Genomic DNA, 21,256 nt, shown 5'->3' with positions numbered 1-21,256 from the left:
TCGAGGGAATTAACATTTATTCTCAATCTTTTTGCAGAATATGGTTTTCTGCCCCTGTTTCTGGGGGTCACCAAGAATTGGAATTTGGTACAGTTCAAAAGTTTTGTGGCAGTCTTAGCCTGAGCCATAGCTGACCTTTAATTTCAGTATCAATTAGGATAGTTGAATGTGAAACATTCACAGAAGGAATGAAGAAGGACCATTTGCTGTGATAATCTAGGCAATGAAAGTTTGAGGAGGGCCTGACAGCCTTTCGGATGGCTTGGAATTTGACCTAGTAGCACCCACAAAAAGAGTGGGAGGAGCTTTTGGAAGGAAAATATTTTAGGTTCAGCTTCTCACACATAAACTCCCTTGGTTGCAAGAAACAAAAGACAAAACAAAACAAAACAAAAAAACAACAAGTAGCTTTGAAGAAACACTATAATTAGCACATGAATTTAATAAAGGCCTTTCCAGTTGCTTTTGCAGTATAACAGGACTTTAGAAAAAGACATTAGTAAGATGGAATGAGGTTGAACACAAAATAGTAGCCATAGCAGCTTTTTTTAGGTCATGAAATAGAAATCTGGTATTCTAATTTTTGTTGCCATGCAAGTCTTTTGATCCATTAGGGCAAGGAAATTGCTCTGTTTAGCATAATCCCAGAGACCACTGTGGGGGATTGTATGAACATCTCACAGTTGCCAGCTGAGATTAAGCCAACTCACAGCCATCCAGGTTAGACCTGCAAGAAGAAAATCATGCAGGTGCCTTGAGTAGAAGCATGGTTTTATTCATGGGCCTGCTAGCAGAAGACTCATTGGAAGTCTCAGGTCTCCCTGATTTTTTTCTTGATGAACCATTATCAAGCTACTCAGCTACTTGCTGAATTGAAACCTTATTTTTACACATTTCTGGCATATGCAGTGTTGCATGTAATGTTGTAAAAGTATGATATTTGCATTCAGAAAGGATTTGTTCTATTTGATCTTTACATAATAAGAAATACAATCAAGCAGGAGTATAGGTAGGTGTAAAACCACTCACTCAGAGCTCACTTATAAACAAGCTTTACAAAGATTTGGGGAGTATCAGAGCCAAGCACCCTAAAATATTTCCTCAGGCAAGAAAACCAACAGTTACCATACATGAAAAAAGTAATGAACATGTACTCACCAAAGGGGTAGTTGTGACAAGGGGGTTCCTGGTCTTACCTTTTTTAGATGGTAATTTCCATGTCCTTTCCTTTTGTTCAAGTCGCTTTATTATGGCTAAATTGGATCAGGCCACGAGCCTCAGTTCCTTCAGTCCACTAGGTGGGGCTAATCACTGGTAGGGATAATGATCAAGAAAGGAGGGAGGAGGAGGTGTCTGTAGAGGTTCTCCACCATCTGCTGCGGGGATTCTCAGCTTCAGTGAGCATAAGAAGAAACAGGGGGGCTTGTTACAAATGTAGATCCCCCAGAAGCACGTCTATATTTTGATTCTGTAGTCTGTTTTGGGGTCTGGGATTTGCAGTCTGGCAGGGATTTCTCCTGCCTTTCTCTCTAGTGTCATTTCATACTGACCATTTCTTCCCCTGCATTGCAGACTCCAGCTATAACAAACTGCTTAAGTTCCAAGAATCCAATGATCTGTATTATACTTTCACTCAGAATGATTTCTTCTTTCTCTCTCCCTCCTTGAACACACACACACACACACACACACACACACACACTCCCACACACACACACACTCAATCTACAACTAGCATCAGACACTGCTTTCCCTCTTCAGGCTTCCTTCTCTGCAATCCCTTTTTGACTTGTACTTTATTTTGGCACTTTTTGTACACAATGGTGTTTTTTATTTACATGTTGTCTCCCTATTAGATTATGAATTTCTAAATTCAGGACCAAACTTATTCATCTTTATATTCTCAGCCATACAGTTCTCAGTATAGCACCTGGTACGTAATAAGTATTCAATAAAACAGTGTTGAACTAAATCAGGTGTTTGCTGAAGCAAAGAATTATGAATTCCAGCTAATAACTTGTCCTTAAATAATTGAGACTTGAGAGAATTAGGATAGTGGTGATTTACTGAGTTAGAAAAACTGCTTTTTTGGGGGGAAAATCAGGTAAATAGAGAGTTACAAAACAATTGAGAAAGAACAAGTGAATATCATCCTGTTTTTCACATGAACTCCTACTAGTAGTAAAAGCAACTTCTTGGGAAAAAAAAAGGTCTGCTCATTGGGATTTAACATTTAAAATATAGTTATAAATTTACCTTCTGGGGTCAAGTTGCTCAGGACCAAAAATAAATCAAATATTTTTATCTTTATGAAAAAACAAGGGCCTGTCATTTCTAATGTCTTTTCTCTCAAGGGGTTAGGATGAATCAGATGCAACTTCAAAGCAACATGCATGATGGTCCTTTTTTTTTTCCTTTGCTCTTCACCTTAGATTTGATTTTCCTTTCTTTCTAGGCGGTTTAACACTGACAAGTGACTGTAGACACATAGCAAGAATAAAGAAACCATTAGAAAAAAAAGATCATAAATGGAAATACTGTACATTAATGAGGAAGATGAGATAGCTGAGGGGGAACCCGAGACAGGGTATGACATGCCCACAACTGCAGTGGGGGGGATTCTGAAGGGAGAACACAGATACACACTTTGTTGCTTAGGCCACCCTGCTAGGTTGCTGTGATGAGCATTTTAAAAATAAAAAGGAGGAAACTGATAGAATGCAGTTTTGGTAAAAGAGGTGTGCTAATGTGGCTAGATAGTACATAGGCCAAATAAACTGAAAGAACAGTAGCAAAATATCAAGGAGTAAGCTATTTCTAACGGTATCTATGCATCATGCTCAGAGATTACCAAAGAAAAGGAGCCTCTAAATCCAGCGTAGGATGTTTCTACAGACATCTTTGGGAGCATTGAAATGTATGCATTTGTGATCTTAGTTCTGTTGGAGATTTTCTGTAGATTTGTATTTAGATGTAACAAAGAAATTCCTATTAACGTCATTGGATCTGTTCAGATGGTGGCAGTTTGAATATTTCCCTGAAGGCTGGTGTTTTTTACCCAAAGCTGGAATTATTTAGAGACCTCTTGAAAACTTGGAAGGATTAGCTTTCTTCCTGCAAGCTTGACTGTAGAACATAGCAAAAGATGTTGGGAAGCACATGAACTTTTGAGTGAGGTAGACGGGTATGATTCCTGATTCAACCCCTTACTAGCTCTGGGCTTTAAAGGCAAATTATTTTGTGTTTTGAAGCCTTGGTTTCCACATTTTAATACTTGTGCCTGAGATTTTTAAGAGCTAAACATGATAATATTTGTGAAAATGTCTACCTAGTAAATAATCTGATACATGGATACTCAATAAACTCTAGTTTTATTTGTTTTTTTTTTGGGGGGGGGTCCTTCTTCTCTTTTTAGGGCCACACCCACAGCATATGGAGTTTCTCAGGCTAGGGGTTGAATTGGAGCTGTAGCTGCCAGCCTACAGCCACAGCAACACCAGATCCAAGCTGTGTCTGCGACCTACACCACAGCTCATGCAATGCTGGATCCTTAACCCACAGAGCGAGGCCAGGGATTGAACCCACGTCCTCATGGATACTAGTTGTGTTCATTAACTGCTGATCCACGACAGGAACTCCTATTTTGTTTTAATTTTACTACCATGTGCTTTGGTTAACTTAATTACTTTTTCTATTTTTTTCTTTACAAAAATTTCTAGCCTCTAGATTTTAGAAAAGGTACCAAAATTCCACTTTTTTTTTTTCTTTTTACAGCCACACCTGCCGCATATGGAAGTTCCCAGACTAGGGGTGGAATTGGAGCTGCAACTGCAGGCCTACACCCACAGCCATAGCAAAGCTGGGAACCAAGTCACTTCTGCAACCTATGCCACAGTTTGTGGCAATGCCAGACCCTTAACCTACTGAGCGAGGCCAGGGATTGAACCCACATCTTCACAGACACTTTGTTGGGTTCTTAACCCTCTGAGCCACAATGGGAATTCCCACTCTTTTTTATGCTTATGTCATCTTTGTTATTTTCTTTCTTCCTAGAAGTTTTGCATACCTACTCTGTACCTTGCTCAAATGACTGATTTATTATTGGGTGTGCCAGAGCTGTGTTGAGTCAAGAGGCACTTCTGTTTCTACACAGAGGGGCTTCTGAGTTTACATGATGTTTATGGTTTCTTACAACCTCATGGTATCTAGAGTTGCTATAAGCTATATTTATAATTCAGCTTTCTCTTCTTTGTGGATATCAGCACTCCATTATTTGAGATGCATTGTTTACCAATCTAGTCTTCCTTTAGGCTTTAAGTCTAAATTCTGAAACATCTCTGGTCTTTGGTTACTCAAACTTATATTGAAACTGGAGTAGTGCTGATCTGGTCACATTTAGGTGTCCTCTGCAATCCCCCTTTTGGAAGTTACCTCAAAACAAGGCAGAAAATCTGTTTTAAAAAACAACTGAAAAGGTGCTAGTGGGTGAGAGGGCCTATAAGAATCCATTTAATATGCTTCTCTTCTGTGTCCCAATTTCCTGGTAGTTGTGGTGACTACCTGAAAGTTCCCCAAATGAACTTCCTCTGTTTGATTTCTGGATGGGAGTCACTTTCCAGGCAATAACATTTTTCAGGTCTGCTTCCTTTTACCTTGTCTTCTTATTCTTTCTGGGATTAGGACTTTGAATCCCCCAAGGTTTGAAAGATAGCCAAACAGTATTTATTATTTTTGCAGCCTTGTAGGCATTCAGAAAATGTTTGGCTTTGAATTGGTTTCAATAAAATAGTTGGCTGGAGTTACAAATGCGCATTTTGGCTGGAATTTTGTTAAATACCAGTTTGAAGCTGAATTTTGGTAAAGCTGCCCTGAATACATCTATCTTTGTCAATGGATTTGTTTGTTTATTAAGTGCATACTTTCTGGATTTTTGTGGGAAGAGAAGGTCAGACAGAGGAGCAGGAGGATTAGAAGTGATTACGAATAGAGAAAGGGATTCATGGAGAATGGTGTCTAGAGATAAGGCGTTACGAGAAGGGAATCTGAGTCATAATGTGCATAAGTGGGTGTCCAGCCCAAGGCTGAAGCCAGAACTGCTATTGAGCTGAGCTTCCCACTGGCACATTTTCCACATTCTGAATGGTGGAGACATTCTTGAATAGGTAGTCACAATTAATGACAGAGCAGAAGTGTAGCTGATGTAAAGAATGACTCCCATAAAAAAGGTTTTATCCTTCTAGTTCAAGCTTCTACAAAGTTTTAAAAAGAAGCCAGCTGTACTTCAAGGGACACAATGCATCTTTCATAACCGGAGCTTAGCAGATGAATAAATAACCTCTTCAAGGAAAGCCATTAGCAGGTTGGATAATGATATTAATATGAGTAATTGGAGAGAAATAAATGAAGTAATTGCTATTAGAACAGTCACTAGAGATTGCCTATGTATAATTGGATTATAACCCTTAAGACTTGGCGTATGCCCATCCTTCCCTTCCCTTTCTTAAAAAAAGAAAGAGTATGTTGAAAATTTTTCTGGAGACCAGAGAAACAGCAATAACTAGCTTCAGTGACACAAGGCATCAATCATGGCTCAATGGGGCTGTAGTTGCAGTGGCTGAATCAGCTTATACCTACCTCCTTTTGTAGCATACACCTGCAGTAAAAGACGGAGGGAAGTTTATCCCAGAAATTTTTAGGGGAGAGTCTAGAATCCCAGACCTCTGAAGATTCTTGCAACAGAAAAGAAATGTTAGTCTCTAAATTTGTCACAGTTTTCTAAGCTGATACTTGGTTTGGGATGATGGAAGAGATGCTAAAAGCACCAAACACAAAAGAGTGGAAGATGGTTAAGTACTTGAAACTTTGGAATGCTTTAGGTTGAAATAACAAAATGGTGGGCAGCAGGTGTGACTTACCCATTGTCTGTTCCTTAGAGGCTGGGGCCTGGTTTGAGATTTCTTCTCACAGTGCCTGACTGGGGCTCAGTGGCTTCTTATTGAGGGTTTGAGTGCCACATCACAATCTTGCAGGATGCACATCCTACAAGAAGGGGTTATTTTAGAAGCAAATGCACCCCCATGTTCAAACTAATTGGCTAATGACCCAGAAAAATGGTGTAACTTCTGAAAAAACTCAGTTTTTAAATTTTGAAATGGGATCCCAATATCTGTTTCTAAGGATTGCTAGGGGCCTAAAAATGGCTGATATAGAACACTTAATGAATGATAGCTGTTATATTATTATTCCCTCAGCATTACAGTAATTTGCACAGATCGAGAAATTTTGTATCTCTATGGAATGAGGGATGTTTACTAAATTTACTGTGTGACATGTGTAATATGTAAGTCAAATCATTATGCTGTACATCATAAACTTATACACTGCTGTATGTTAATTAAAACACTAAACCTGAAAGAAAAAAAGAATTTGAGCTGAACCTATTGTCATAAGAAACAAAAAACCTTAGCTAATCCTACTACTATTCTTTTTTTTTTTTTGGTCTTTTTAGGGCCACACTTGTGGCACCTGGAGGTTCCCAGGGTAGGGGTTGAATCGGAGCTGCAGGCCTACATCACAGCCCACAGCAACTCCAGATCCGAGCTGTATCTGCAGCCTACACCACAGCTCATGGGCAATGCCAGATCCTTAACCCACTGAATGGGTCCAAGGATTGAACCTGTGTCCTCATGGATACTAGTCAGGTTCGTTACCATTAAGCCACAATGGGAACTCCATAATCATACTACTGTTAATAACAGTAACAAAAGCTGAATATTTATTGAATGATTATAAGGCCTAGACTCATACTAAATATTTTATATTGATTATTTCATTTGATTTTCACAACAGCCGTATCAGGAAGGTGCCTATAGAAATCAAACTGAAAATGAGATAGTGTCTAATAGCTGTACTTTTCTGTGGGATTGCAAGGAAACAATGGACTCATTTTCTGGAAATACAAGTTCCGGAGGTACAGTGAGAAAAGGAAAGAGAGAAAGAAGGCATAGTCATTTTCTAATCACATGCACCTTTCTTTAAGAGGAGCTTGAGAAAGCCACTGAGCCAGCACTTTTAAAAGCAGCACTTGTGGGCAGCAGCGAGGGTGGCTAGATATAATACTGGGAGGAAAAAAATGAAGGAAACATTTTTTTTTTGCACTGTTTTTGAGATATTAAGAAAAGGTAAGGACCTAATAGAGAAAATAGGAGCCCAGTCTACAGAAGAAAACCCATGGCGGGTGGGGGAAGCCTAAAGGGAGAATATCTGACTGGAGGGAGGCCCTTAAAACAATATCTTTGGGCTTAGGTTGGAGAATTAGTCTCTAGGGCAAGAACTGAAGGTCATAGGAGAGGGAGAATAACTACTCCCTAGTGAAATCAGTTATTCTGTGCTTGCAGGTGTTTGGGGAGGGGATGTCAGGACTCTTCATAAATATAGATGTGTCAGTTATTTTTCTGAGGTAAATACACTTAGAGAAAAATGCACAAATCATATGTGTACAGCTTGATGAATTATCACAAAGTGAACACACCCATTAACCACCACCCAGGTCAGGAAAGTGAATATTACCATCTTTATAAATATTTACTACTCATAGTTTTTACATGCTTTGTTTCTTAAATGAATTTGTATCTTTCTGACAGATAAAGTTAAATGTGGTCATTACAGGGTTTCATGTATTAAGTGAGAAAAGAGGGCTTGTTCTAAAAATGAGTTGGGGAAAATATTTAAAATCCATAAAATTTCCTAAAAGTGGGATGCTTAAATCTGAATAAAAATCTGATTTAAAAATCATAATTAAATCCTGAAATGAGGGATAATTTTATATACTTCCCAAACTCATTAGGACATTGAAAACTAAGATTCAAAGGGGAAATTTACACTAAAAAAAGGATTACCTGGTCTTTCTTGCCTAAAGCTTTTAAGAACATAACAGCATTTGGCACTATTCCAAGCACATGTTATGCTCAGCAAATATTTTTTAATAATGATAATGGTGATAAGTTACCTTTTTCATATAACACATGGTGGTCCCTGGTTTCCCTAAAGCAATAACCTGTGCAAAGAAATACGATTTTTAGTTCTTCCGAAGCTCTTGTTTGAAACCTCAGGGGAAAGAATAATTTATGTGAATTAATGATGATGTTGTTTTACACATCATTTGAAAAGATTTTCTCTTTGCCTCAGCCCCTCTCCACAACCAAATACAGCTCTGAATTTTGCAGATATGAGGGAGAGAATAGAAGGATAGAAAGAAAGTAAGAGCTGAGATGATGAGAAACAGAAATACAGAAGGGGAAACTAACGCTGAGTTAAAGCTACTCAAGAAAGGTCACTTTGTATTTTCTTTTGCTTTAAAGAAGTAATATTACAAGTTAGCATAGCAATTAATCATACCTTTGATTAGATCACATTTCACTACATGCTATTTTATTTTGGTAGGTAATCATTTATGAGATGAAGGAAGTTGTCTATGGCAGCCACCATGGTAGGTGACTACCAAGACAGAAAACAAAAAGCCAGTTATTAAATGTAAAGATTTATTTATTTATTTTTTATATATCGTAGTATCCTTAATGGGTCCTTCAGCTGAACTTCACAGAAGACAGTTGACAAGCAATATACACATATGATAATGAGTAATGAAGTTGGTAACATTTACCTGTTTATGAGTACTAATTCAAGCCTGGTCTTGCAAAATCCCCCTGCGATGCTGCAAATACACTAATGATTTGCTTTGCCTTGATGTTTAGGTTGCCAGCAGAAATTAGGAAAGGGTGAGCTCTGTTTCATACTGATGTATGAGTTTGATGGCTTGTCATGTCGACAACAACAGAAAGGCAATATTTTAGCATTTTACCCATTGGGGTTAAAGTATAAATAGATGGAGAATTCATACAAAACTTTCTTCCTTGGTGCCTACTCTAGCCAGTGGGTTATAACTTAGCAGCTTTGATTTTGAGTCCACTATTTCACATTTTGAATAACTCTTTAGGGCACTTTTATGAGAATATAGACCATTTATGTAGGATGAAGTGTTGTACGGTGCGAAGAAACTGAGATCTATTTTCAGGTTTACCACTAAACAGTTGTATGACCTGTAGCCTTAAAATTGGGTAGTAGTTAAGATGTTGGACTTTGGAGTCCAACAGAACTGATTCAAGGCCCTTATTAAAACTCTAGGGGCTTTATTTTCTCATCTTCAAAATAGGACCATTAATAGTCCAACTTCATATAAGATTGTTAGAAGATTAAATGGGACAGTGCATGTAAAATGCCTAGCACACAGTCAATGCTCAATAAATAATAGAGTTAGAGTAAGTGGTCACTATTTTCTTTTATAGATTTTAAATGTTGAGTTTCTGTGAATAATAGGAGTTCCAAAGTATCTGTCAGGATTGTATCCATTTAGGAAGTTCAGGTTCCTATGTGGTAGTACATTATAGCTAAGCTATATTTCTGTATAGGCCCTTGGGCCTTGGTTATTTTAGTTACACATTTATTAAAAACCTTGACAACTCTTGAAAGTAAAGAGGAGGAAATCTTCTACCCTTTCAGAAGAAAAAAGATGATATGAATTTGTCTTGTACAGTCCTTCAAGAGGAGCTGTTTGCTTGCCTTAAAGATGAGTGGCCTTGGGATCTCCGGGGTGGGACAAAGGAGCATGGCAGAGCCTGGAGAGAAGAATGATCAAAGACAGCTGGCTAAGACAGCAGGCCAGGTGCGTGGGAGGAGATAATGATAGAGGCAAATCAATACTTCCATTAGCATTCTTTCTCTTATGGTTTCTGCAGCAGTGATGGGGGAAATAGCCAGAAACCAGGTCATCCCCAAAACTTGCCAGTTCACCCCAAGCATAATAACAAGATCCTACACCTTCCCAGATCTTTAATGTTGTCAAGTGACTAACATAGGAAGCAAACAGGAAAGGGGGTACTTTGCTTATTTTAAAGATGAGCGGAAACTGGAACCCAGAGAGGCCATAAGATGGGGAGTCAAATATTCACAATCTAGGTTTCCTCACCCATTGTTCCATGCTTGTTCCTCCATACTACTTTGTCTCAGACGTATAGTTGTGCAGATTCAGATAATTTCTTTCCTTTGCATTTATGTCTTCTGACCTTCAGTGTCTTCGTTCATAAAATGGTACTCTTAATAATACCTTCCTTACCAGGTCTGTGCGAGGACTAAATTAGGTAATGTGTATATACTGCTTCAGACAGTAGTAGCTATTAGCCGTTGCTGTCAGTAGCTTTCTTACTGCTTGGGAGGATGCTAAATTCCTAGCATCACTTTTTATTGTAACCTGCAATGAGCCCCATGTTTGAAAGATTTGGTATATCAATTTCCATATATTTGTTTACATTTTATTATTATTATTGGTGGCATTAGAGCTCCTGATCAGTAGTTGCATTAATATTGAGTGGATTTAATTCCAATAAAAGCAAAGAACTTTGATATTTAGTGAGCCTCTTGATCCTCATCTAAGGAAATATAGGGTTGTTTGCGGTGTCTAAAGCATCTCGCTGGTCTTCAGCACTGTCTTTGCAGATTCTGTACCTAGCTGGGCTCTCACTTTTCAATGAATAAGCCAAACCTTATTATTATAATCTTAGTTGACATCTTCTGTGTGATCTAATTCAGTTTTTGAATGTTATAATTTTTCCATCGTATCATGGGAAATTGGTGTGGTCCAGAAATAATAAAAATAAATTCATTGTGAATGAAACTGAAAAGAAATTTTTAGCATGCTACTAGAAGTTACTGATTAACAGGCATACCAAAATTCTAGAAAATATATTCTGTTATATAAGAACCAGATTGTATATGTTATTCATTGTCATTTAAGGCCAAGTTCAGTTATAATTTTAAACATTTTTTTTTTACCCTTCAGCCATGCAATTTTTATAATATCAGAGAGGAAAGGAAACTAATTTTCTTAAGTTTATAAAATTAGATCTTTTATCGTATGAGGGAAAATTCTAAAGGATATTGAAAAGGACACATTTATATAACTCATCTCTTATTTTGAAAAGATATGTGACATAGAGAACAAGTCTTGAGCCTTTCAAATATCATTGGGTCAGGCTAAAATAATTTCATTGTGAGAGCATTTTCCTTCTCTGTGTGCAGTCTAAGTGCATATTTTGTGCTCTTAGGAATAACTTTCCAAAGCTGCGCGAAGAATGTAGCAATAAAATCTAATAAGAATTATGGCTCATGACTTGAATGATGTCAGTACCCTTTTAATCCTCCCAAACATGAAAACGTTTTCTCCTCCTAAATAAGATTTCTTAACTCTTTATTTTTAAGGAAATAAGCAGAGCTCTGCAATTTCATTGGCAAAGTAAAAGTTAAAGGAAGATATTTCATTCCATTATTAATGTTTATGTTTAGTATTAAGTAAGCAATTTAGAAAAGAAATATATCCTAGACAATATTTTTATGAACACATATTATTTTGTCTGATTTTTTTTCATAAATTATATAACATCAGAAAATCTCTGAATTCAGTGTTCCAGTAATAATCTTTGTTTTCTTTAAGCCAGTGGTTCTCAAACTTCAGTGTGAATCAGAGTCATCTGAAAGGCTTGTTAAAACACAGATGACTGGAACTCAGTCTAGAGTTTCTGATTCAGGAGGCCTGGGGTGGCATGAGAATTTGCATTTCTCATAGGTTCCCAGGTGATGCTGATGCTGCTAGTTAGGGGATCACACTTTGATAACTCTTTAAGCCATTTTAACTTTCTTATCTCATAATTTAATTTGGTGGGATTCAACCATCATGAGGCATGTATATCCCCCGGCTTAGAAGAAGCCAGAGGTGCATGGGTGGTTCAGTGGTAGAATTCTAGAAGAAGCCAGAGTTTAGTAAGTTCGTGATAGGTTGGTTATTTTTCCAATCCAGATTTATTTCAAGTCAAAGAACTGCATACAGAAAAGCATGGTTGATGAAATGGTTCGATGCTTGAAGATGTCAGACTGTAGAATCTCTACAGGTAAGTGTGTGATTTCTTTAGTAACATCACATTTGCCTGCAGAGATTTTCCAGTCTGCCACTTTGAAGTTGTATTTAAGATGGGAAAAAAGGTCTTCTTTCTACAGTGATCTTTCCAGGACTGCTAGATTTTAAAACTACATTTATCTAAGGTTAAAATTGAATGGGAAAGAGGCGTTATTGTTTGGCATTCAGATAAGAGAGTAAATGAGGATTCTGCCACACATCTCCACAGAGAATGAAGGAAAATGGGAAAAAAGAAGCTTCCCCAAACCGCAGCCAGGCTAATTTGTAACAGTGTTTTAGCCACACTGGAAGTCTTAAGGTCAATCCAAGTAAATATCCTTGAGTTTTAAGCAATATTACCTAATGGTTTGACTTTGCAATTGGGTTTTCCTCAGTGTCTTTCTTAATTGACACATGTTCAATTGCAAGAGAGATGACTAGAATGAGGTGTGCTTCTCACTTTCATTTTCCCCATTTCTCTTCTACTTTAGTAGCTGTCTTATGATAAATAATATCATCTGCTGCTAAATTTTAAAGTGTTGGAATAATGCATAATAATGCATAATAAATAGTATTTACTTCAGAAGCTCAAGAAAAATCTGTGAATATTGTGATATTATTAACTCTACAATGTTAGGTCTTTTTGTTCATTTGTGAGAACATAGTTTTTTTTCCCAGTGTTATCTGGAAATTTATTTCAACATTTGACTACAGCAGGGACTTTGTATGTTTTGCTCCCTGCAGTCTCCAAGAACAGAGAACAGTTCCTGGCACATAATAGGTACTCAATTAACATTTATTTGCTGACTGGACATTAAATAGGATTTTTCGTGTGTGTATGCAAATGCTTATTTATCATAAGAAAGACAATTATACATAATTATATATATCTCAAGTCACATATTGTGTTGATATAAGAGTGAATATATTTAATTTCAGACAAGACAAAAATAGAACATTTAAATATAAAAACCTATCTTGGTAATAAAGAACATTCCTATAATAAAATACTTTATAATGGAAATTTTAAAAATTAATTGCCTTATAGTCTAATAATGTTATATTATGCTTTTCTGGCATGTAGTTTTATTTCAGATGATGAGTTTTCTAGTCATGGATGATATCCAAATATATGTAATAGTGAATCACAAAATTAGGTTTGATTTTGTTTATACTACACAATACAGTGTCTTAATTATCTGTTAATCTGCTATATACACATCCTTTGACCCCAAGATGACTTTAAAAGCATCCTCTCAATTGCATTCTGACTTTTCTAGATAAACCATAAATACAAACTTAATATTAAATCTCTCAAAGTGTGCAGAGGATATAACAGGTGGCCCTGATCTGATGAGAGTGGGGCTAAATAATGTGTTGAAATAATTGGAGCTTAGAAAGATAGAAAACATCTGGGTTTCAAGGGAGAACATTTGCATCCTTTTTACTGCTTTTTAAATAGAGGGCTACATCATTCTGGGTTATGTAGAAAGAAAGGTCTAGTGTTAGGAACTCCATGACCCTTATTCTGTTCATCTAAGCTCAGCTCCAAAGGGTGGGACTGGTATACTTGGTTATGGGAGAAAGAAAAATTTCCTTATGCCATTTTTAATTTTCTCTTTTCCAATCATGCTGTTTGTTTTATATGTGCTTGCAGGGCCTAGTTAACAGTATCACTTGTTCTTTTGAAGGAATTTGGACTTGTGAATGATAGAATCATAGTTGCCATGTCCCTGATTGTTGATATCTTGTTTGTTTCTTTGCTCCATGGAAAGGCATGGATGGAACAGAGTGTTGGAAAAGCATCATCATTTTAGCTTCATGACTAGGTTCTTTAGAGACAGCCAGCCTATAATACAAGATTCCTGTTAGTTTAAGCACTTCCATAGAGAAAGAGACCCTTTTATAAATGCAAACATTTGACATATAAGCATTATCTAATGTTAACATATCAGTACTGATGAATTTACAAGACTAAACCTACCAGAGATTAAAGGTTTGAAAAAAATCAAATAGTATGGTTATATTTTGAAAGATGAGAAGGCCAAGATATACCCAGTGGTTCTCAACCCTAACTGTACATCAGAGTCATCTTGGAATTTATGAAACAGATTCCCATGCCCCAACCAAGACCTCCTGAACCTGAACTTTCAAGATATGAATTTGAGAAGTCTCTATTTCAAAAAATTAATAAACTTTATTTTTTAGAGTAGTTTTAGGTTCCCAGCAAAACTGAATAACAAGTACACAGAGTTCCCACATACTCCCTAATCCCAAATACCGGAAGTTTCCCCTACTGTGGACATTATGCATCACAGTGATACATTTGTTACAATGATGAACCAACACCGACACATCACTATCAGTTAAAGTTTGTTTTAAATTAAGATCATTTTAGCTGTTCTGTGGGTTTTGACAAATGTTTGATGACATGTAGCCATTATTATAGTATCATACAAAACACTTTTACTGGCCCCCATATTCTCCGTGCTCTGCCTATTCATTCCTCCCTCTCTCCAACCTCTGATCTTTTCACTGTCACCATAGTTTTGTCTTTTCCAGAAGGTCATAAGGTTGGAAACAGTACATAACATTTTCAGATGAGCTTTTTTTTCAGTTAGTCATATACATTTACATTTTCTCCATTTTTTTATGGCCTAATAGTTCATTTCTTTTTGGCACTGACTAATATCCCACTGTTTGAATGTACCACAGTTTATCCATTCACCTACTGAAGGACTTCATGTTTGCTTCCATTTTTTTGTCATTTATGAATAAAATTTCTGTAAACCACGTGCAGATTTTTCATGCAAATAAAAGCTCTCAATTAATTTTGATAACTACCAAGGAGCATGATTGCTGAATTACAATAGGAGTATAGTTAGTTTTCTGAGAAACTGCCAAATTGTTTTCCAAAGTGGATGTGCCATTTTTCATTCCCACTGGCAACAAGTGAGAGTTCCTGTTGCTACATATCCTCATCAGCATTTAGGGTTGTTAATGTTTTGAATTCTGGCCATTCTAGTAGTTTGTCACTGTTGTTTTAATTTGCAAATTCCTAAAAACATATGATGATGAGCATTTTTTCATATGCTTACTTGTCATCCGTATATCTTCTTTGGTGAGATGTCTGTTCAGGTCTTTTACCCATTTTTAAATCCAGTTGTTTTCTTGTTGCTGAGTTTCAAGAGTTCTTTGCATATTTTGAATAACAGTCCTTTATCAGAAATATTTTTTACAAATATTCTCCCAGTCTGTGGCTTGTCTTCTCACTCCCTTGACTTTGTTCAGACTTTTAATTTAAATGAGGTCCAATGCATCCATTTTTCCATAGATTACTTTGGTATTGTGTCTTAAAAGTCATTCCCATACCCAGGTCACCTAGGTTTTCTACTATGGTACCTGCTAGAACTTAGTTATGCATTTAACATTTAGTTAATTTTAAGTTAATTTTTGTGAAGGGTGTAAGTTCTGTATCTTGATTAGGTGTTTTTTTTTGTTGTTGTTGTTGTTGTTGTTCGTGGATGTCCAGTTCCAGCACCATTTGTGGAAATGACTGTCTTTTCTCCATCGTATTGCCTTTGCTCCTTTGTCAAACATCAGTTGACTATATTTATTTGAGTCTGTTTCTGGGTTCTCTATTCTGTTCCATGTTTTTATCATCTCTCCTTTCTCCTTTCACTAACGCCACACTGTCTTTTTTTTTTTTTTTTTTTTTTTTAAGGGCTTCGCTTGAGGCATATGGAAGTTCCCAGGCTAGGGTCAAATTAGAGCTGCAGCTGCCAGCCTACGCTACAACCACATCAATGCCAGATCTGAGCTGCATCTGCAACCTACACTGCAGCTCATGGCAATGCTGGATCCTTAATCCACTAAGTGGGGCCAGAAATTGAACCCTCATCCTCATGGGTACTAGTCAGGTTCGTTACCATTGAGCCACAACGGGAACTCCACACCACACTGTCTTGATTACTGAAGCCTTATTAGTAGGTCTTGAAGTAAGGAGTGTCAGTCCTCTGACTTTGTTCTCCTCCTTCAATATTGAGTTAGCTATTCTGGGTCTTTTGCCCCTCCATATAAACTTTTGAATCTGTTTGTCAAGATCTACAAAATAATTTGCTGGGATTTTGATTGAGATTGTGTTGAATTTATAGATCAAGTTGGGAAGGCTATTATATATATGGGATATATATAAGGTCTATATATAATATATAATTAATATATATTGAATAAAATATATAATTTAATATGTCTTGACTATATTGGGTCTATCATGAACATGGAATATCTCTCCCTTTATTTAGTGCTTCCTTGAAGTCTTTCATCAGAGTTTTATAGTTTTCCTCATACAGTTCTCATACATCTTTTGTTGATTTATACTTAAGAATTTCACTTTTTAGAGGTGCCGATGTAAATGGCAATGTGTTTTTAATTTAAAATTCCACTGTTCCTTACTGGTATATAGGAAAGTGGTTGACTTGGCATATTAATCTTGTATCCTTCAACTTTGTTATAATTGCTTATTAGTTCTGAAAATTATTTTGTCAATTCCTTCAGGTTTTCTAGGTAGACAATCATGTCATATGCAAACAAATACAGTTTTATTTCTTCCTTCCCACTCCTTATACTTTTTTTTTTCCTTGTGTTATTGAATTAGCTAGGTCTTCCAATACAAGATTGAATAGAGAAGTGAGAGGACATCCTTGTTCTATTTCTGGTCTTAGCAGGAAAGCCTCAAGTTTCTCACCATTAAGTATGATATTAGCTGTAGATTTTTAGAAGTTGAATTTCCTCTCTATTTATAGTTTGCTGTAAATTTTTATTATGAATAGGTGTGAGGTTTTATCAAATGCTTTTCTGCATCAATTGATGTAATCATGTGATTTTTTTTTCTTTAGTTTGATGATGTGATGGATGACATTAATTGATTTTTTGAATGTTGAACTAGGCTTGCATTGCTGGGATAAATCCCACTTGGTGATGGTATGTGATTCTCTCTATACATTGTTCATGTGATTTGCTAATATTTTGATGAGGATTTTTGTACCTATGTTGATAAGAGATACTGGTCTATCTTACTTTCTTGGTCCAGTTTTGGTATTAGAGAAATGCTGACCTCATAGAATGAGCTAGAAAATGTTACTTTTTCAACAGATTAGGCTTTTCAGATTATCTATTTCATTTTGGAAGATCACACCTTTTAGGGAATTTGTCCATTTCATCTAGGTTATCAAATTTGTTGGCATAGAGTTGTTCATGATTATTTATTTATTTATTTATTTATTTATTTATTGTCATTTTGTATTTTCTAGGGCCACACCAATGGCATATGGAGATTCCCAGGCTAGGGGTCTAATCAGAGCCGTGCCAGCCTTCGCCAGAGCCACAGCAACGTGGGATCTAAGCTGCATCTGCGACCTACACCACAGCCCACGGCAATGCCAGATCCCTAACCCACTGAGCGAGGCCAGGGATCGAACCCGCAACCTCGTGGTTCCTAGTCGGATTCGTTAACCACTGAGCCATGACGGGAACTCCAGTGATATTCGTTTATTATCCTTTTAATGCTCACGAAATCTGTAATTGGGTTCCTTCATTCATTTCTGGTAATAGTAGTTTGTGTCTCCTCTTTTTTCTTTGTTAACGTAGTTAGAGGCTTATTGATTCTACTGATTTTTTTCAAAGAACAAGCTTTTGGCTTTGTTGATTTTCTCTGTTGATTTCCTGTTTTAAATGTTAGTGATTTCTGTTCTAATTTTTATTGTTTCTTTTCTTTTGCTTACTTTGGATTTAATTTGTTTTTCTTGATCTGGTTTCCTATAGTGAAAGCCCAGATGATTGATTTGAGAGCTTTCTTCTCTGTGCCTTCAATACCATAAATTTCTCTCAAGCACCGTTTTCACTGCATCTTACAAGTTTTGATAAGTTGTGTTTTCATTTTTATTTAGTTCAACATATTTTAAATTTACTCTTGAGATATCTTCTTTGACCCATGTGTTATCAAGAAGCATCTTGTTTAATTTCCATCTATTTTGAGATTTTCCAGTTATCTTTCTGTGGTTGATTTGTGGTTTAATTCCATTGCAGTCTAAGAGAATATTTCTATTATTTTAAATTATTAAGGTGTACTTTATGGCTCATAATATGGGCTATCTTGGTGACTGTCCCATGTGAGCTTGAGAAGAATGTGTAGTTTACTGTGGGTGGATGAAGTAGTCTCTATGAGGCAGCTATTGTGTTCAGCTACATCCTAATGGATTTTCTGGCCACTGGATCTGTCCCTTTCTAAAAGTGGGGTGTTAAGGTCTCCAACTAAAATAGTGGATTCATCTATTGATCCTTGCAATTTTATCAATCTTTTTGCCTCACTCAATTTTATACTCTGTTGTTAGGTACACACATGTTAAGGATTGTTATGTCTTGGAGAATTAACGCCTTTATCCTTATATAATATCCCCTTTCAACTCTAACTTTCCTTCCACCGAAGTCTGCTCTGTCTGAAATTAATATAGCTACTCCAACTTTCTTTTGATTAGTGTTAGCAAGGTGTATATTTTTATCCATGCCTTTACTTTTTATCTACATGTATCTTTACATTTATTTATTTATTTATTTATTTATTTATTTATTTATTTATGTCTTTTGCTTTTTCTAGGGCCGCTTCCCACGGCATATGGAGGTTCCCAGGCTAGGGGTCTAATCGGAGCTGTAGCCACCGGCCTACACCAGAGCCACAGCAACGGGGGATCTGAGCCGTGTCTGTGACCTACACCACAGCTCACGGCATCGCCAGATCCTTAACCCACTGAGCAAGGCCAGGGATCGAACCCACAACCCCAGGGATTGAACTTGCAACCCCATGGTTCCTAGTCGGATTCATTAACCACTGCGCCACGATGGAAACTCCTGTATCTTTACATTTAAAGTGAGTTTCTTGTAGATAATATAGAGTTAGTTCTTATTTTTTGATACATTCTGTCTCTTTCTTTTAATTGGTGTATTTAGATCACTGATATTTGAAGTGATTATTGATATATTTAGATTAACATATTCGATAGTTTTATATTTGCCTTTGCTCTTTGTTCCTATTTTTGTTTTCCACATTTTTTTCCTGCATTTTAAAGTTTTAATTGAGCATTTCATGTGATTCCTTTTTCTCTCCCTTCCTAGCCTTGTGGATTATACTTTTAAAATCTTTTTTTTCCATAGTTTCCCTAGAGTTTGGAATATATATTTACAACAAATCCAAGTCCACTTTCAAATAACACTATACTATTTCACAGGTAGTACAGTACTTTGTAATAATAAATTACTCTAATTCTTCCATACTATCTTTTTCTATTACTGTAGTAATTAATTTCACTTATACATAAGTGTACATAAACATGTATCTATATCTATTGAGATATATATCACACAGGCACATACATAATTTAATTCATTGTTACTATTATTTTGAACAACCGTTATCTGTTAGGTCAATTAAGAACAGTAAAAATAAAAGTCTTTATTTTACCTTTATCCATTTTCTGATACTTTTTCTTTATTTAAATCAGAGTTTCTGGCTTATAGCATTTTTTTTCTCTCTCTGAAGAACTTTTAACATTTAAGGCAGATCTACTGGCAACAAATTTCCTCAATTTTTGTCTCTCTGAGAAAGTTTTTTGTTTGTTTATTTTTTCAAGGCTGCACCCTCAGCATATGAGAGTTCCCAGGCTAGGGGTCAAACCATAGCTACCAGCCTATGCCACAGCCATAGCAATGCAAGATCTGAGCTGTGTCTGTGGCCTACACCATAGCTTACGTCAATGCCAGACCCTTAATCTACTGAGTGAGGCCAGGGATTAAACCCACATCCTCATGGATACTAGTTGGGTTCATTACTGCTGAGCCACAATGGGAACTCCCTGAGAAAGTCTTATTTCTCCTTAACTTTTTTTCCCCCTCTATTTGGGCTGCACCTGAATTTTATGCAAATTCCCAGGCTAGGGGTTGAATGGGAGCTGCAGCTGCTGGCCACAGCCATAGCAATGTGGGGTCTGAGCTGTGTCGGTGACCTACACCATGGCTTGCAGCAATGCTGGATCCTTTAACCCACTGAACAAGGCCAGGGATTGAACCCATATTCTCATGGATTCTAGTTGGATTCTCAACCCACTGAGACACAATGGGAACTTCCTCTCCTTAACTTTTAAATGATAATTTCACAAGGTATAGAATTCTAGATTGATTTTTTTCTTTCAACACTAATTTTTCATTCCACTCTCTTCTTGCTTTCATAATTTCTGGGATAAACCTAATATAATTATTATTCTTGCTTCTTTATAAGTAAGGTAATTTTTTTTCTTCTGATTTTTTCTGAGTTTTTTTTTTATAATCACTGATTTTCTGAATTTTGAATATCATATGCCTAAGTAGTTTCATTTGTTTTGCATTTACCCCTCTTAGTGTTCTCTGGAGCCTCCTGAATATGTAGTTTGATTTCTGACATTAATTTGGGGGAAATTCTCCATTATTGTTGCTTTAAATATTGCTTTGGGTCCTTTCTTTCTTCTGTATTGGGTGTTGCCCCTTACACACATGTTATATATTTTATAGTTATCCCATGTTGGATATTCTGGTTTTTTTCCCCCCCAATTATCTCTTTGTTTTTCAGTTTTGGAAGTTTCTATTGTTATATCTTCAAGCTCAGAAATTCTTTCCTCTTCTATGTCCAGCCTACTGATTAACCTATCAAAGACATTCTTCATTTCTATTACAGTGTTTCATGAACTCTAGAATTTCTTCTTGATTTTTCTTAAAACTTTTATCTCTCTGCTTACATTAACCATCTGTTCCTACATGTTGTCTACTTTTCCTAGTAAAGACCTTATCATAGTTTTTTTTCATTTAATTTATGATCTGATAACTCAAAACTATTTTTTGCCTTTTAGTATACCTTGTCATTTTTTTGTTGAATGGTGGGTATTATGTACTGAATAAAAGGGACTGTGGTAAACAGACTTTTAATAATGTGGTGGTAATTATGGTTGTGATGAGGAGGAGAAATGTTCTATCATTCTATGACTAGGTCTCAGTCTTTGATGAGCCTGTGCTCCTGGACTGTGAATTTCACCAATGCTTGTCAGTCCCCCAACCCTCCCACCGTATGTAGGACAGGATGGCTAGAGGGAACTGGAATTGGGTATTTCTCTTCCCTCAGAACAGTTGGGCTCTGACAAAACCCCAGTAGGTTAAGTTCTGGTAAAAGTT

General features: G+C 36.5%; 1 long non-coding RNA gene across 1 annotated transcript in view; it reads left to right on the top strand.

Moving 5' to 3' along the window:
• LOC125128052 (uncharacterized) overlaps positions 1-21,256 on the top strand; it is a 361,128-nt gene that overhangs the window by 242,811 nt on the left and 97,061 nt on the right. The gene's annotated exons all lie outside the window — the stretch shown is intronic.

Source organism: Phacochoerus africanus, chromosome 5 (assembly GCF_016906955.1).
Source record: "Phacochoerus africanus isolate WHEZ1 chromosome 5, ROS_Pafr_v1, whole genome shotgun sequence".
Taxonomy (NCBI): Eukaryota; Metazoa; Chordata; class Mammalia; order Artiodactyla; family Suidae; genus Phacochoerus; species Phacochoerus africanus.
Note: the sequence above shows the minus strand (reverse complement) of the source record. Positions and strands in the feature narration are given on the sequence as shown.